This window comes from Pezoporus occidentalis, unplaced genomic scaffold (genome assembly GCF_034315485.1).
Source record: "Pezoporus occidentalis ecotype Australia unplaced genomic scaffold, CSIRO_AGI_Poc_V1 ctg107, whole genome shotgun sequence".
Classification (NCBI taxonomy): Eukaryota; Metazoa; Chordata; class Aves; order Psittaciformes; family Psittacidae; genus Pezoporus; species Pezoporus occidentalis.
The window spans coordinates 2,000,659-2,019,542 of record NW_026912854.1 but is presented as its reverse complement, the minus strand read 5'-3'; the positions used below and the strand labels follow the sequence as shown (position 1 = coordinate 2,019,542).

Here is an 18,884-nt window from a genome sequence, read left to right as displayed (position 1 = left end):
CAAGCACTTTCTTTGCCACATCAAAAGCGCTGATAAAAGCAGTCCACCAATTCAGGAGAAGAGTATATTATCTGATGTATTAATTTGTGTGCTAGCATTAATACAAAGATCTTCTTTTTCACCCCATTACAAGACTGATTTTATGCATTACAGAGGAGTTACAAATGCCCAAACCATGGCTAACCAAAGTTCCACTTTCTGTGAAGGTCATCTGTGTCCTCTGAGGTCTGACTTTCACATGGGTTTTTTTGAAACCACTGAATTCTTAACCTGTGAAACTGGCCAGAATTTGTATGAAGCCCATAAAAAGGTGATCTATGCCCTGCACGCTTCTCAAAATGCTGCTGACTTACTGCAATACTTATGGGTTCTGCAAGGTAGCGATGCTAAGAATGCACAGCTCAATCCTTATTTTCATTTTCAGAGTGAATGCCATGATTCTTGTTGCACTGGAACTTCATTTGGGTGAGGTATGCATGCAGGTGATGCTCCCCTGGGAAGAGTATGAATGGTTCCAGACAAAACACTGTCTAGTTACCTGGCCTCTGATGCTCAATAAAGAACTTAAAATTGAGTCTCCCTGATACAAAGCCAGTCTTCATTCCTATCGTGCTTCTCCCCACAGGCGCATGTCTCTAAGAGGGCTGTAGAATCAGGGTTGGAAGGGACCTTAAACCTCCTCCAGCTCCAACCCCTGCCACGGGCAGGGACCCCTTCCACTAGAGCAGCTTGCTCCAAGCCCCTGTGTCCAACCTGCCCTTGAACACTGCCAGGGATGGGGCAGCCACAGCTTCTCTGGGCACCCTGTGCCAGTTCCTGTGGTTCCTAAGGATGAGGAGTGTGGGGTGCCTGTGCTGCTGCTGCTTCTTAACCGGGGGGCAAAACAGCATGGCAGAGCAGAAGGAATCTGCAGTACTCTAGCTCTGAGGAAGACCCTAAGTCAACACAAAGTCATTTACGGGTTCTTGCTTTTACATTTTTGCAGTTAAGAACGGAGAAAAGCGGTGATTTGTACTTGCAGATCTCTTTTTAAGAGACCAAACGAACGAGCACCATAAAAGCAGCGCACCCAGATGGGGGCAGACATGCTCCTACGGGCCTGCGCTGGGCTGAACTCTAATCCCAAATGACAACACACGTGTGGTAGCGACACGCGATCCCTCTTTGTAAGACCACTCCTGAACTGCTGCCAAAACCCCCTCTGCGTGCCACTTAGTGCATCGAGACAATGGAGGAATAATGACAGGCCTGTGCAATCTGCTGGGACTGACAGTTCCCATTGTTCTCCAAACTTGGTGACGCACAGGAGTTTTCGGATCAGCGCTGCGCACTGCCGCACCAAACGGGCGTCAAGCAAATCAATGGGCTTTTCACCAGTCACTCCTCTTTGTTTCACTGCTCCTCCGGTTTTGTTCCGTGCCTGGTGTTGCTTTGTTGTGTGCACTTGCCATGTGTGATGCGAGGGTGCATGTACCGGACGGGGAGTGAGAGCTTCCTGTGACTTGGCACGATGCTCTACGTAAGCCAAGTCCTAGCATGGAGTGACTCTGCCTGAAAATGCTTTTTTCCAGACACAGAAATGAGGCACTGGTCTCGTTTGAGCAGTTAGTCTGATCTGGAGTTATGACTGTCTGCAATTCATCTGGATGTAAACACACTGAGCCAACTAAAGAAGAGTTATTTGATTTGTAGCTTGTGTAAAAGCTGTAGATCACTTGAACTGTAGTGCACTTGAATAAAGGGGTGAAAACACAAATACAACTGAGGCAAAACAGAAGACTGGTGGCTCTAGAATCTGTTTACCCAGTATATGATTGACCACAGTGTTTTTACTGAGACTGAAAGAGGGTTAAGGTCCAGGGAAAAAGTGAAATACTCGAATTCACTGCCTGTGGACACATACAAAGCCTCCCTTCTGGATTCCTGCTCTATGCTTCCAGCATTGACTAAAAGATCACACATTGGTTTGGGTTGGAAGGGACCTTAGAGCTCATCCAGTTCCAACCCCCTGCCACAGGCAGGGACACCTTCCATTAGGTTGCTCCAAGCCCCATCCCACTGGCAATGAATGAGCTCTGTGAGCAGACGAAGGATAACCCATTAAGGTTAAAGCCCCTGGAAACAAGTCAAAACCTCTGCAATGCCCACCCCACCCAGGTTTTTAACATGACTGTTGCTGAGGGAAACAGAGAGGAAAAACAACCTGCTGCCTTTGTAAAACCTTGCTCTTCCAAGAAAAATGTACACATAAAACTGAAGATGGGATCAAGGTCTGGTGGCTTCTCATGTAAGTCAATGGAGGTTTGCCAACTTGGTCTGGCACCAAGCATTTTAGAAGACATATGAGTCCACTGAACCAAGTGTTTTCCAATGCAACCAATTAAAGCTACTCCAAGACAGCATTTTTCAGCTTCTGCATCCTCCCAACTGCTGCCAGCATGCCACAGCTCTCACTGAAGCCTACTCACTCCTCTGTTGCTGGAACTCTTATAGCCTGGGAATCTGTAATGCCTCTCCCACGTAGATCATCCCCGAGCAGTAATGACAAGCAACTGTTCTCTGCACCATCAGGTCAAAAATCTAATGCAAGCACGGCTTTGACTGCAACACGAGTTCTCCTACCGCAGGCACCACTGTGGGTTGAAGCCCTCAGACAGACTGCTCCGATGCACTATCCACAGCTCAGCAGTTGGAGGCTGCCTCTCTCCCTCCCCGTCCCCCTCCCTTTATCTGCTAATGCACAGGGATAGACAAGCAAACAAATCCCTTCAAACAAGGTTATGGGAGATACAGGAAATCTATCAGTCACACAGTATTTGTCTAGCGCTAGTGACTAAACTTGAGAGGTTTGTGTTGTTTGAACTAGATCCCTGGAGTGCTAACAAGCCCTGGAAGATCATCTTAAGAGTTGTGGTGACCTCAGAAGGCAATGTTCTCCTAGGCTTTCACATTATCTACCAGAAAATCAAGCAGAAGGTAGCAGGTATAGAATTAAAACCCCCCAGACGTGCAATGGAGCATCACTATGATGCATCCCAAAGGTGTTCAAAATAACCAGCCTCAAATCAGGAGCTAACCATGCCCAGTTGTACGAGAGTCCAAGCTCTCCCTCAGCCTTTTACGGAGCATCTCAGCCTAGATCAAAGCATCCACCTCCAAGATGGGCAGTGGGCACACCTCTTTGCCTAGACTGCTGTACGTGATGGGGTTTTCAGCTCCCTCGGTTTTAAGTAAGTATAAATGAATGGTACGAGCCCCTGGGGAAGGTGACATAGCAACTAAATATCTGCTTCATTTCAGGAATGTCATTCTTGGCACTTGCATCACTGCTAAACACAACCAAGTACTGCACTAAGAGTGAACGGTTATCTCTTTTTTTGCACAGATTAGGGAAATGACATTGGTTTTAAGCTCAGTACCATAGGACGCCTGGGGCCACCATTTCAATAAGGGGTGGCCCCAACACCCCCGGGAAACACAAGGAAAAGCAACCTACATCTATGTCTTCAGAAAAGGCAATAATTCAAGCTTAACGCGGGGTCCTCCTGCATTTGTGATACATTGGGTTAAACACTCAGAAGTACACAGAGAGGAGCTTAATATAGCCTTCACCACCAGACACTCACTGCACTGATGCACTGAATTCTGTGTTCTGTGTTTCCTGATTTATTCTGACCCAACGGTTCTTTAAAACACTGACAGCTCCTTTTGGCATCAGCTCGGAGGCGATGCCGATTCCTTTAGCACAAGCTCCACAAGCACACCTTCCTGCCATAACTTGCAAGGCAGTATCTCCAAAGCAAAGCTGACCAGTTAAACCTTACTGACATGAAATTATCCCCCACCCAGCAATGTAACTTCCCAGCAGCTCCCAGCACCACAGAAAAGCAGCTGTGTGTCTAGTGCTGAAATGACCACAAAGACACTAGAAAAAGATCCCTAAAAAGCAGCCGGCTTCATCTGATGTTTGCACCTAGCTGGGTTGCTATAATATTCCCGATACACATGGCTAGCTCAGGCACAGAGTGACAATACAGAGAGTTTGGTCCTATTTCTGCCCTGTCTCCTATGTATTTTCACAAACCAGATGAGATGACTACAGCCCCAGACAGGGTTAAAGCAGAGAGTCATCCATCCACCAAAGCTCCCGCTCTAACGGCAAATACCCGATCAAACATGAACAATGCTGAGCTGAATTCATGGCTGGGGTAATTTGAGTAACCCCAGAGGGCTACAGGGGGACAGATCTGCACACACCCCTCCCTCCCTCTTCTACATATACCATTTCTGCTTTACAGAATCAAAGCAGGGTCCCAATAGGCAAAGGAATCAACTTCTAACTCATGCCCCGCAATGGTGAAAAAGGAAACTCCACACTTTATGTGTACTCACCTGTTTCATCAACAAACAGGAAAGCTCTGGAATTTAATCTGGCTTTTAGAACCCTTCCCCAGAGAATAAATGAATGCAAAAATTCCCAACAAACTAACATAAAAGGCAGGACAATCAATGATTCCCTGGGCTGAACACAGCGAGGAATGATGAGCAACTCACGTTTTCTTGGCTTGGGGTTTAAACTAGTGTTTGACAAACCACAGTAACAACGTGTCTGTTATTATTACACCGACACCGACACCCCATATGGGCACCTCGGACTTGCAATATTCCCGCTCCATGTGGCTTGCCTTCCCGTTCAAACACAGAGGCGCTCTGAAATGCCTCGGGGGAATACAGCATCCTTCACAGACTAATCTTAATTAAGCTAAACAACCACCCAAGGCAAAGCACACAGCGAACTAGTTTGCCCGATGCCTGAAACCACTAGGGAGAACACGTCTTGCTCCATGTGAAACAAACCCGAGAAATCCTTCATGCTATTTGCAGTTGTTACTGCTTTTTCCTTGACACCATCCAGGGATCTGTTCCCCGGGCTGAAAGAGCAGGATAAAGTACACGGGTTTACTTACAGAGATCCCCTAGCTCCATCGTTCCCGACGACAAATTCGCCTCCCACACGACAGCGAGCGGATGACTTAATGCTGCTTTCTGCGGGAGGCACAGCGCGCGCCGGCGGCAGATGGTCCCCGGTGATGCTCTCTAAGGAGATCCGTCCTCGGCATAGCCATGGGAGAGGAGGAGACCCCCTCCTTCGCACACCTTTGCCCGCTCTCCCGTCCCCACGCCGCTGGGGCGAGCATCCAGCTTTGCTTATGTTGCGGGTACCCGAGGGCCACTCGAGCTCCCATTGGCACGGCTGGGCGGAGGCAACCAATCGCATCCCGATCCAGGGAAACTCCTGCCCATTTATTTAGCATCTTGGGAAACCATATTCCTGAGGAAGAGCGAGCGCTGCTCCCCGAGCATCCTACCATCAGACGGGGGGGGGGGTGTGTGAATAAATCAGAGCTCCCCATCACTGGGTCTCCCCCTCTCCGCCAGTGGGGACCTGGGGCCACAGGGGAGCGTGCCGGAGCTTCACAATGACTCGCTCCATCTCCATGGAAACAGCCTGGATGCAGCGGGCTGGATTTGTGTAGCACATCTGCTGCCAGGCTCGTAATCAACTGCAATCTCATCTCTTCCCCCTCCTTCCCCTGCTCTCACTGCTTATTTGATTGTGAGTTTGCTTTCTCTCTTCATAGGCACTGGGAAAGTACACGCAGACAGAGCTGTGCACACATTGACTTTCTCCCCGTGCAAACAAACCACGACACACAAATACAGATGCACATATGAACACAAGAAGCATCCACCCGTACACATTCACATGCTAAGGAGGTATGCTCCCTGTGTACCCAAACAATACACCTTAGTCATATTCTGAGTTTGAGTAATCACAGAATGGTTTGGGTTGGAAGGGACCTTAAAGCTCCTCCAGCTCCAACCCCTGCCACGGGCAGGGACCCCTTCCACTAGAGCAGCTTGCTCCAAGCCCCTGTGTCCAACCTGCCCTTGAGCACTGCCAGGGATGGGGCAGCCACAGCTTCTCTGGGCACCCTGTGCCAGCGCCTCAGCACCCTCCCAGGGAAGAGCTTCTGCCTAAGAGCTCATCTCAGTCTCCCCTCTGGCAGGTTAAAGCCATTCCCCTTGGCCTGTCCCTGCATCCCTTGTCCCAAGCCCCTCTCCAGGTTTCCTGCAGCCCCTTCAGGCACTGGAGCTGCTCTCAGGTCTCCCCTTCAGGAGCCTTCTCTTCTCCAGGCTGACCCAGCCCAGCTCTCTCAGCCTGGCTCCAGAGCAGAGCTGCTCCAGCCCTCGCAGCATCTCCGTGGCCTCCTCTGGCCTCGCTCCAACAGCTCCATGTCCCTCTTGTGCTGCTGCCCCAGAGCTGGATCAGGGCTTCAGGGGGGTCTCTCCAGAGCAGAGCAGAGCAGAGCAGAGAATCCCCTCCCTGAGCTGCTGCTCCCATGCTGGGGATGCAGCCCAGCGCACGGGTGGTTTCTGGGCTGCAGGTGCACACTGTAAAGTAACAGAGCAGCAGAAGACAAAACCGCTGTACGGGCTGTCAAAACACTACATCTTGCTTTCCAGCTCCATAAACTGCATCTGTCCAAACGGGGGTCAAAGTCTGACACGACTATTATGAAACTTCCTCAGCAATGTGCTTTGCTAGCGGGCTTCCAAAATTAGATCTGGCACACGCACACAGTGACCTGAGTCTTCAGGCAACTAATTCTCCACTGGATGTTCCTCCCCTACTCCACCGCCCAGGGCCTGATGAAACATGCCACCAGGAAAACTTCACGCACAAAAGGGTTGTTACTCAGAGTTATAAATCTCTGTCCTACCTTCTGATGATACAGGAAAGCAATGACGAGCAGGTCAGGAGAGGAAAGGAAGCAATATCTGAGAGAGAGGAAAGACTCAGGCCAACAATGAAGTCAGCACAGGGACTTGGCAGTTGGGGGCACTTTCTGGCTGCTCCTCAGACACTTTTGCTGGGAGACCTGAAACAATCTTTCATTCTCTCCATGCTTCTGTGACTGAAACTGCAAAAGGGGGAGAAAACCTAAATGCATCCATTTATATTACAAAGATAAGCCCAGAGAGACTCTGAGACACTGACACACTATTATAATGGCGTTAGAGAAGACCGGACAAAAAGAGGACAGATTCCTTGGTCATAAACACCTTCATTCCTTTAACTAAAAGAGGAACAAAAATTGAAGGCCCTTCTGAAAAAAAAAACCCAAACCCCAACGTTCCTGTACTGCCCTAATAACAGACACCCACTGCCTTAGCCCTGCAAAACAGCAGCCTTTTAAAATGCACCACGACAGAGCCTTGCGGGTAGATTCCCAGATCACCCTGTGTAATAAAGGCCACTCCTTGTGAAATGTGTTCTACCTGGGTCTAATCCAGAGTCCAGGAAGGTCTTTGCAGCCTGTTGGTCTAGTGCTCACGAGCAAAGCCCACAGAGAGACACGAGACCTGGCTTCTCAGGGCACCTGCCACTCCGTTATTTCTGACAGAGAAATGAGCTTTCAAGAGAACTGCGATGCTTTGAGGGCTCAGGATGCTGTAAGGATTCATTTGTACTTCTGGTTTTCATTCTCTTCTAGAGCATCGCCCCCTCCTACTTCCTGCAGCACCACTGCTATGACGATTACCCCGAGCCTGCAGGCTTTTATGGTCACTCCTTCAGTTTTGAAACATTAAACTGTGGAGAGATGTACGATGTGCATCTTAAGGGAAGGGAGGGGAGCAACTAGAAAGCCTCCGTTTGCTGGCAGGACTGTCATGGAAAAAGGCAATCTATCCAGTTGCATCCCTCTCCCACCACCTCCTGACGCCTACATCACACAGGGGAGAGGGTTCTCTGAGGGTACAGTCCATACCCTTCACTTGTGTGTGAAGGATAAAGCAGTTCAGCAGTTCCATTTGCTAGCTGTTGCTTCTTGTTTAGACTGGAACTGCTGTTAATACACAGAGCTTAAAACAGTCATGCAAACCATAAATACAGACGTAAAATGCTACCAGACAGCGAAACCCGACTGTCCTGTCACATTCCCACCGGGTCTTTATGCTGCTTAGTTTTTTTAAGCCAATATGAAATTGGAGAGCTTCCTAACAAACACATTGTTCCTTTCTGTTGATGATACAGAGTTCAAAACTGCCCATTAGGAAGGGCCTTGTTAAACAAAGCTCTGCTGCAAGCAAACCTAATGATTACCAGTGCAACCTGGAAGTGGCTGGAGAAACACAACCTCGGTCCAGTTTATAAACCTCTTCATCTGTATTTCACCCACCGACGGCAAAAGGCTGTGTCCCAGATTAGGGCAACCAGTCATGAACTTAGAAGCCCCATTTTTAAGGTGTTTTCCTGCTGTAAGAAAGGAACAGAAGCGGCAGAGATCTGTTTCTGATGGCAGCAAGCTGTTAGTTTTAACTGTAAGAAGCCTCACCCTTTGTCACCTTCTTTTCTTAGTAATCTCCCCTGCAAATGGCATTCCTGTTCCTCCCAAGGCTGTGGTGTGAGAACAAACAGGCTGAAAGTTTCACTGCGCTCCAAAGCAGGCCAGGGCACAATTACCCAAGAAAGCTTTCAAAGGAGATCAAATATTCACAGCTAGAAAAACCCAGGCAAATTCAAAGCGACTTCATAAATGAGACTTGTGAACAATCTAAGGCAGTGGGATGGAATGATGCTGTCTACCCAAGAGGATCAAAGACTCCCAGGAAGGCTCCACACCAAAGCTGCTGCTTGCCAACCTGCCAGCAGCCCTGGGCAGTATGCTGCCATGGGCTAAGACCTGTTCGTGTGGGAGAACTGAGGAGCACTCAACAGTGATATAATGCTTACTCATCCCTCTACATCGTGGGGTTTACTGTTTTTAGCCCACATGAGGAAGACGGTTAACCTCCTAACGCCTCCCAAGTCACAGATTCCCTGGTTGGTTCCCAGTGGACTCCTCTTCCAGTGCCATAAATTACCTGTCGATTCCCAGTAAACTTCCCAGCCCTTTCAAAACTCCATTTGTAGCAGCAACCGAGCTGCTGCAGGAATTTGCCCCTGTTCAGCTATTCCAGGAATACCAACAGATTTGCCTTCCACATCTGTATTTCCGAAGCGGCAATTAGGCTGTAGGTAATACACACAAGTATTTCAGAGACTTTCAGGGCCACATTACACATTTAGTTTGGTTTTCCCCAAATCTTAGTATCAGAAACCCTTACGCCTCCGTTGGCAGAAGCCCTCTACGCTCTATTTCAACAAGCAGGTTTGGGGTTTTTGTTTGTTCTTCCCTAATGTTACTGCATCTGAAAGTAGCTTTTGGATAGCAGCACATAAGCACAAATTAAGATGAAAATGCTGGGCCACAGCATAAAGAGTTATCTATCCTTCCTGCCACTTAAGGCAGCCCTACTACAAACCACAAAGCTTATCTGACTAGGAACACCGGGTGATATATAAGCTGCTCAAAACAGTGTGAGGAAGACAGCTTTGCAAATCAGCTTAGACGTGACCTTCCGAGGTGATCTGCCACCACAGCACCCAGCAAGGTCCGTATGAATTACAAAACCACAGACCCTTTCATTCTGCAGAGCACACACTGCATTCCCACCATCCAAGCGCCAATGAGCACTTTCAGTACTCACTACGTTCTCCTGTACTGTGAGCACGAGGAGCATTCTGGCACCACCAGCCAAGCTGCCCCCCTTCTGAGGATGCATGCTTATGTTAAAGCCTTTGAGATGCATGGAAACCCCTCCCCTGCAGTCCTGATCCAGCTCTGGGGCAACACCACAAGAAGGGATGTGGAGCTGCTCTAGTGAAACGTGTCCCTGCCCATTGCAGGGGTTGGAACTGGATGGGCTTTAAGGTCCCTTCCACCCCAAAGCATTTTATGATCCTGATTCTATGAAAATTAGAGCTTTATAGAGTTTCACACGACAGTCTTGGACACAGACAACAGCAGTCTGGATGATGACTGTCTAGGGGTGTTGAATTTGCAATACTTCATCTTCTCTGACAACTGAAGTTCTTCAGCTAAGCCAAAGACAGCCTACAAACAATCCTGAAATTGGCTACAGGAACCGACATGAATATTTCTCAGTTTTCCTATTGCTAAACGATTACGCGCAGTCTGGGTGGTGAAAGGAGACTTCCTAGTCTAGACAGCACGGCTGTAGGCTCCATTTCCACCTCCAATGTTAACTCCAAGAAGTTCTAAAACGCCTCATGTTTAATGCAGAACTAAAATACCCCAATCTTCAAAAAAACCAAACCAAAAAACAAACAACAAGAAGAAAGCCACCACAGCCACACACGAGAAACCCGCTGTAAATTAAAGGAAGGAAGAGAAACTGGGCTGCTTAGAAGAGGACTGCTCTGTCACAGTGAACAGATCTGATGTTGGATAGATTCCGATGCACACGCACACAAAAAGAACATTACTTCTAACCCTGACCCTGGGAACAGCAGAGACCTATCTGACAAACAACCTCAAGTGATGTTCAGGTTTGGAGGCAGCGTCATATGCAATCATGGGTTGTCTTTGTACAGCTACCATATAAAACTAAACAGCTTAGAGTACACAGGCTCCCGCCGCTGCCTGCAACCTTTAAGTCCTGCCACTGCAAACATAGACAGCAGCCACATAGCATGAGAGGGCACTGAAGAATTCCAAATCAATGCTGACAAATCCAGACAGTGGACACAAAAAGGTTCCACCGCACACATCACCGACACCCAGAATCCCTACACAGCACCCTGAGGCGTACAGCTGCAAGGGCTGCAGACATCACCTTGTGTGTTTTAGAAGTACATTCAGCCTGTGAGTGCCACCTGCCAAATCTGCCACATAGCCATCATCCACAGCCGGGATTAGGATTTCCCTGCTCCCTCCTTTGCCCACCTTGCTCAAAGGCATCTCATAGTTTTCTATCAGACCCCCTTTGCAACACGCTGAGAGGATTTTCAGTCACGTCCTCTAAATCTCAGTTCTCTCACTCGCTCCCTTGGTTTGGAGCACACGTGGCCAGGAGAGAACAATTTCACATCACTGCAGCATTTTACCTGCAATAATCTTATACCTACTTATACCTACTTATAATCTACTTCTCCAGCTCATGCTTTGCACAGACTGCCAAACCAGCAACACAAGCTGGATTTATCTGCAATCCATCAGTCTGAGACTTCCCTGTAACACTTGAGTCCCCATAGGGTGGGATCTGAGGAACGCATGCCATACTACTAACGCTGTTGAAATAGGTTATGCCGTGTATGTATTCAGTTTTGCCTCTCTTACATGCATGCATGCTCACCTCCATCTTACTCATTAGTGCATTATGGTTTTCTTCTTCTAGAAGATGTAGATTAAATCTCTCCCTGATCATGTGCAATGGCAACAGAATGATTTATTTTACTTTTCTGCTTTTAACAAAACCAAAGAGCAATAGGAAAGACAAAAGAAAATCTCACCTGTCTCAGGTATCTGAACTCCCTCTGATGCTGCCATGGTTCACCACTGAAATAATGAGGTGTGATTTCTTTAATATGTTAATTACATAAATAGGTACTTAGGAACTACTTAAACAGGAGATTATTTACCCCATTGACTGCAGAAGCCCATGTGTCAGCACATCTGCTGCACAGGGATATTAAATCTGTTCACACAAAACTCATACTGTCTGTGGCTAATGGGGAACAGGTTAGCAGTGTGAGACCTGAAGCAGGGGCTCTGGGTTTTATCCAACAGGCCCTTACGACTGGCACAATGGATAATGTTAGCAAACACCTCTGGATTCCTAAATACCCTGTATGAACTTGCCTCTGGGAAAAGAAGGGGGACTTTTATCCAGGAGAGTTTTCTATGTGTCTGTTTTAATTGCAAAAGCTTCTGCTCTGTGTTATTTAAGAGCAACACTCAGACACCCGGCAGCCTATAGATGGACAGTGTCAGTGTGATTATGCACTTTAAGACTTCAACGACAATGGTGGTCCATGATGTTTAGGAAGAGTGCACTGAGAGCAGCTCAGTTACAGAGTTAGCTTTGCCTTGGTTCACCTTCCCAGCTGCTGCTGGAGGAGCTCCAGCCCATTATTTTAATAAGCTGATGCTGAGGGCCTCTCCTCCATCTATCACATCCATTTCACACTACTGCCACAACACAGGCTCACAGGGACTGGTACACTGGAGGTGCAGAAAGGGATTGCCAAGACTGCAGCTAATGAGAGGAAGAGAGAACACGAGCCTGGTTTCCACATCCAGCAAGCGCACAGCAAGCTTTCTTGAGCAGAACAAGCTCTGTCTGCTTGCACCTCATGCAGCCACGGAAATCAAACCGATGCTCATACCAGGTGAACGAACAGCTAGAGCTGTTCACCACACAGTTATGTTTTTGCAAGGCCCCTCCAACAGGAGCAGTTCACCGAGTGGACACTTCACCTTAGCTAGAAAGCGCAATACCCTCCCTACCCTCCTAAGGCAACTCGGAGCACACAAAATGAGCTCCTGACTCCTGCAGTCTCTGGCAGGACATGTCTGCTCCCATGGGCTTCAGAGCCTCACTGGGTTAAGCTGGGCTTTGCAAACATTCCCTTCCCAAAGACATTAACAGCCACTTTATCAATCCACATACATGGAAATGTGCAGCCAAATATACATACCCCAAACACGTGTCGCATGCACAACAGAAGCATGCCCACACACCCCCACTCACAGCCAAATGCACTATAAATAACCCATATAAATAGGCTTGCTTAAATAAAGTGTCTTGCTTAAATAAAGCCGACATAAACACTCTTTTTTACTGCCTGCTGCATCTCACATTCAAATCTGGGAAGTGGCAACCACGTCGGAATGACTGGAGAAACCCCATCAAAGCACATTAACACCCCACTCAAAGTCAACAGATGTGAAGGGCAGGTGAGCTCAGCATCCTGGGGTAACACAACACTAGTGAGGATTGTGTGAAAAAGAGGAAAGGCAGGCAAGTTTTTGTGTGTGTGTTACCAATATCTCCTTACCTGATAACAAGGTAAGTATTAGTAAGACAGGCAAGTGAGGAATTGCAAACAAACAGAGGAGATCCTGAAGCACTAAAGCAGCAACCCCCCAAAAACTAAAGGTATAAAAATAAACTAGGAAAAGGAGTATTAGAAAAGGAAAAAGAACTTTCCCTTCTTTCCCTGTGCACCAGATGACCGTCCATACTCCTCCCTATGCCCATGTCTCTATTCATCAGTATGGTTTTCTGGCTGCTTTGTGTCTCACCCTTTCCACAGCCCTTCAGGAAGCTGTGAAGACTGCGTTCTCTGAAGACGGGTAGGAAGGACCGGCTGTCAGAAAGGACTCTCTGAACCTCCCTCCAGCAACCCGACTTCGCGTTCAGCCCACACACCAGGCCCGGCTCTATCAGTGTTCTGGCTCATTTTGTCAGGGCTGCTGCATCTGCTCAGAGCTTCCTTCCCACTAATGAGCCTCCCCTAATCACTCTTCCCAGTATGTATTTCTTCAGTCTCAATCACCCGTGAGCTAAAGATGCTATCAATACTGCAGCACGGCCACGCTTGCCATCTCAGAGGCAAATCCTGCCTTGCTCTTGCTCTCTTCATTGAGCTCTCTGCTCTCTGCACATGGTAGGTGGAATGATTTATTCCTCTTCCAAGGGAAGAGGCACATTTATAAAGGTCAAGTGACGCAGAGGCAGCTACAACAGTGGGTGCAAGTTTTCTTCTTTCATTTCCCAGCCTCTGAAGCACAAACACATACTACTGGCTTAGCACTAAGCATTTCTACCTGTTCTATTAGCCTTTATTCAGGGTTGGACCATTTTCATTCCATTAATGCTTTCCTCTAAACACATTTCAGATTTGGTTAAAAGAAGTATTAAAAGATTGAGGTTTAAAAAGGTTTCAGTCTTCCTTAATCATGCAGGGATCTATTTTCAAAGCAGTATGCCAGGAGTATTCCACGTGACTCCCATTCATGTTAAAATTAGAGTCACCAGAATAAACCCCATATGCTGCTTTCAAAAGGTACTGCAACATGTCCAAGGAAAATTTCTGCAGCTTAATGGTGCTTGCACAATTTTGCTGCCTGTTTTTCTTCCGTTGATTCCTGCATATATTTTTAAACACCTTTTCCTTTCTTTAAATAACACTTTGTACTATTTGGAAAAACAGAAAGCAGTGATTTGCTGGTTGACTTGGTTCCTCTGCAGCCTTTTTCTTTTACAATTATCAGTTTAATCATGATAGCTTTGCTCATCATAGCCTCCAGCATCTCTCAAGTGCTGCTCAATACTTCTGTGTTAGCCTGAAAGTGATTTTCACATCTGGACAGCAGGGAAGCTGCTTCAGTGCAGGCTGAGGCACAGTCTCTCCTCGGCGATAACAGCACCGCTGCTTGTACTGAAGCCAAGCAATGTGAATGTAGGTTTCTACATTCAAGGTCCTCGCATAGGGATCTTCTGGCCAACACAGAACATCTGCAACTTCTGTGGCAGCCACAGAAGGCCACTCACCCACCCAAAGCCAGCTGCAGCGCCGGGCTTGCTGTGAGCACGGCTTGTCCTGGGTTGCCTTGGTCATCACAGCGAGCATGGCCTACGCTGTGCTCATGTACACACATACTGATAAACAGCAGCTCATTAGTAAGTCTGGCATTTATGACCCCAGCCTTCTGGGTCATTTGAAGAGAGAGAAAGGAAAAGCACTAGTCTCTGAGAGCTCTGGTTCTCTTGTCACCGCTCTCTAATTTCTACTGCTTACTGACATACTGTGCGTGAGACACCGTGCACAGAAAGACAGTGTGAATGCCACCTCTGTTACCTCCCTCATCCCTCTCACTGCTGTCCCAAACTGCAACACATTCACCTCAGCCATTTACATCAACACTGCACCTAACCACTTGGCTACTTTACAGGATGTAACGAGGGGAAAACCATTTTGCTTAAATGTGGACGGCGCTTCCACCCCAACAAATGCCCACTTGCTAACAGAATCAGGACACAAGAAGTAAACCAGGATAGGGCTGTCCTGTCATTAAAGCACTGGCCATTTAACTAGCGGCCAGGTTCCACCTCTACCACTAGTTTTCCAGGCAACATGCAGCACGACATCATCGATGTACTGTGAGCCAACTAAAAGCTACTTAACATCACCTTTCCTTTCTCCTTTGTTACCCTTTGTACATCCCATCAATTTAAATGGTGGTCTCCTTTGGCCAGAAACCTGTGCATAAAAGAAATACCTACAACTTCCCAGGATAGCGGAGCGAGAGCTTGCGCACAGAGATAGAACCTGCATGCAATGGAGCTTTAGCTAAGGCAGGGGTTTGCGTACGAGGCAAGCACTTAGAAAGAAAGAAAACAAACCAAAACCAACCACAGCACAACAAACATCCCCCAAACCAATCCACCAGGAGCCAGACATCGCTCTGCAATTCCTGCACATCGCGTGCTCTAAGCATTAGGGCTCAGCTAGGAGCCCCCATGGTTAGACAGGATGCCATCTCAGCTGAGCTATGTAAAAAAAGCTGAATACTGGTACGTAAATATTCTGTGACTATTTGGTGAAACTAAAGAAATAAAATACATATTTCGTGAAATATTTAAACATTTAGTAAATATTCAGTGACACTTTCTTACCTAAATGCTAGCAAGAAGAGCTTTGAGGAAATGCTTTTGACCTTACATTTCTGAAGGAGCTTGAATGCCCCTGAGTAACAACAATTCAGCTGTCAGAGTGAAAACAAGTTAAAACTGCTTTAAAGGGGTCACTGCAGTTAATGGGGAAAGCCTGGCTTCTTCTAAGTGGTTCCTGCATCCATCACAAGGATCTTTTGCACTTTCTTTAACATTAGAAAAACCCACGAGACAGGCTGATGCTGCATCTGTGTTTGTTTCAGTGATAGGAATGACTATTCCTCCCTGTTTCCTACTGGATAAAAAAGCAAGATTTGCACATAAAGCTACAGAACAGTTCAGGTTGTAGAAAGCTCTGGTTAACATCAGGTCCTGCAGGCAGAGCAGAAATAACCTCAACCTTAAGTCAGGATGCGCAGGGTCTTGTCTGGGCAAGTTCCTAGTTTCTCCAAGGATGAAGATTCCATTATCTCTCTGTGCAACCTGCCCCAGTGCTGCACCACCATCAGTAGTTGGTGACATTTTATCCTTATGGAACATAGTTCCTACCAGTTTCCTTCAGTGCAACTTATCTTTCACTGTGTTCTGATAGGGGTATGCATCTTCCCCACACCTTCTTGCTCAGCTAGTGGAAGAAAACACAGCAGGATCCACCCTCCTCCCCCCTGCCTTTTCCAGGATGAACAAATCCAGTTCCTTCACATTCCCCTTGAACATCACGCACTCCATCCCTCTTAACCATCTTGTTGGCCCTTTGCTGGACAAGCTCCACTTCATCAATCTCTCCCCATTGCTAGGGCACAAAACTGGACACAGCCTTCCAGCTGCTGCCTCCCCAGTGCCACACTGCAGGGAATAATCCGTTCCTTTGACCTGCTAACTAAGCCCTAGCTAATGCAACCCAGCACGCAGGTAGTCCACACCACACAAGGGTGCACTGCTGATTCATGGTACCCATCAACACAGCGACCATCCTACAAGCAACCACCTACAATTACAGTTGTAAAACATGAGACTAGTCTGAGTCCTCAGTCTGCATTGGCAATCACCCACCCTCAGCTTGCTGTGGTGCAGAAATCCGTATCAAAGCCCTGGCCATCATCAAAATCAATACTAGGTACTGAAGTGTTACCCGAGTACTAAAATCAAGAAGCGTAGAGAAGGAAATTAGAATCATCAAATCCTTTCAAATGATAATAACCGAAGCAAATTGAGGAGCTATGAAACATCCTGTTCTCTAGTGCTTAAAAGCGGCAAGGTAATAAAAAGACTCTAACCCATGCAAAGCCAGGTAAGTTTTAAGGAGGGATTTTCTTTCTTTTCTCCCCAAACAGAACCACCAGTTTAATGGTTTTGCTTTAGCTGGAAAGACCGTACACAGTGGAGGGCTATTTAGGCCGTGTATGTAAGTGAAGCCATTTGCAAGCTGCACACATACAATACCTTCTACCTGAGGTTTATGTCCCAGGTTGGTGGTGATAGTTCTTTTCTCTCTGAGGAACTAGGCTAGACATAAGAATAACCAGAGTATCTTCGTGAACTGGCTTCCAACATTCTACGACCTCAAAGGGTCTTTTCTTGACAGGAGGTGTGGATGTGCAAAGCAGTCAGCAGGTATCCTATGTATGGCAAGTGAGAAAAGTCATTAACACCCTCACTAGGACAGGTGGAAGTGCTGCATGAGCCATGCCATTGCTCCAAGGAAAGGGGACAGACACTGGGGAAATAAATCTCTGGAGGTGAGAGAACTGAACAGGGAAGGAGGCTAAAGGAAGCTTTGCAGAATGAGTACCAGTTATATGACAATCAGATCAATTCAGGTTTAAAAAGATAATTGCCAGGAAGAAAAAAAGCCCTTTAACAACTTCCAAATCCCTGTATTAAATAGGAAAGAGTTCTTGGAAGGAATTTGCAGATCTTGACAGCTATGAGATTACATCCTTCAACTCACACATCTGATTTTACAGAAATAAGGACATGCCATTTTCCTGCTTGGTGACTTTTGAGATGGTATTTTCACCATGAAGCACTGATCAGTTGCTTCTGAAGAGTGACCTCATCACTGCTATGGGCAGCTCCATTGCCCTTCTCTGGCCCCGCTCCAGCACCTCAATGTCTCTCTTGTAGTGAGGGGCCCAGAACTGAACACAGGATTCGAGGTGCGGCCTCATCAGTGCCCAGTGCAGGGGCACAACCACTGCCTGGCCCTGCTGCTGCACTGGTGCTGATACAGGCCGGGATGCTCTATCAGCATCCTTGGCTACACGGGCACAGGGCGCGCTTCCTCTGGCTCCAGCTCCCAGCAGCCCTCCCGCCCCACATGCCTCCACTGCAGCCGCTCTCAGTGGCCGCTGGTACCCAGGCAGCAGGATCATTGTGTCAGATGCTGACCACTTACCTCATGTGCTAAAAATAGAGACACGCAGCAGCAGCAGCAACTGACTGGCAAACGCCTTTCTAATGGTGACTGACGTGTTGAGCCAAGACAATGCGCGAGATGGAAACTGCACACAATGAAGGACATTTGTATGAGGTGACGACAACAAAGCTCCCTGGCTTTGCTCAGGAAACACGCATGAAAGGTTTCTGCTGCTCTTTTCAACCATGATGCTCTTTAGATGACAATTACTTAAAGCAAAGCAACAATAATACAAATGATTCTGCTACTCGAAGACAGGCTATAAAAATCTCATTGTCAGCTGCATCATTCATCACCATCAACTCATTTCAACTGAAACAAAATCTCCCAGACATCACCTCCCTCCCTGTCCTTCCCTTTTTTATTTGCCTATAAAATAAGGCCGATAGTCTGGGGAGCTCTCAGGCTGAATTCCATGCATTGTGATCCACAAAATGAAAATCTGGTATTATATGCCCGCTGACATTCACATCAGCAGCAATTCATGCAGCAAAAAGCCATATGCCATGCACCTCTGATTTAACTGTACTACAAACCATATCCTAGAAAGGAGAAATAAAAATACAGAGACAAGAGTGGCTCCCGGGATGTGATTATTATCCACGCTTTAAGACAGGAATGACAGGGGCAATACCACAAAATAGGCTGTTTTGCTGACAGTTCCAGTTAGGTTTTGTCATTTCCCTTAGTGACTAACACACTCTACATGCAAAGGAGGGAATCTTTCCCAGTGCAAAAGGCTTCCACAGTGCATAAACCAAAGAGGTTAGCACAGATAACCTGCGCTCAGTGTTCCTCCTCTGGTTATCAGGCTTTCCACTCAACCATCTTTTTGAAGGCTGAGGTGTTTATTGGTTTGATCCGCACCCACAGA

At 47.3% G+C, this 18,884-nt stretch overlaps 1 protein-coding gene across 5 annotated transcripts in view; it reads right to left on the bottom strand.

Annotated features, from left to right (window-relative positions):
* The window catches only part of ELMO1 (engulfment and cell motility 1), a 222,442-nt gene that overhangs the window by 72,862 nt on the left and 130,696 nt on the right, over positions 1-18,884 (bottom strand). Inside the window, exon 1 of one of the 5 annotated variants that reach the window (XM_062622344.1) lies at positions 4,968-5,227. The exons of the other annotated variants lie outside the window; for them this stretch is intronic. The gene's annotated coding sequence lies outside the window, so the exon portion shown is untranslated. Of the gene's footprint in view, positions 1-4,967; positions 5,228-18,884 lie in introns of those variants that run through there. 5 annotated transcript variants of the gene reach the window in all.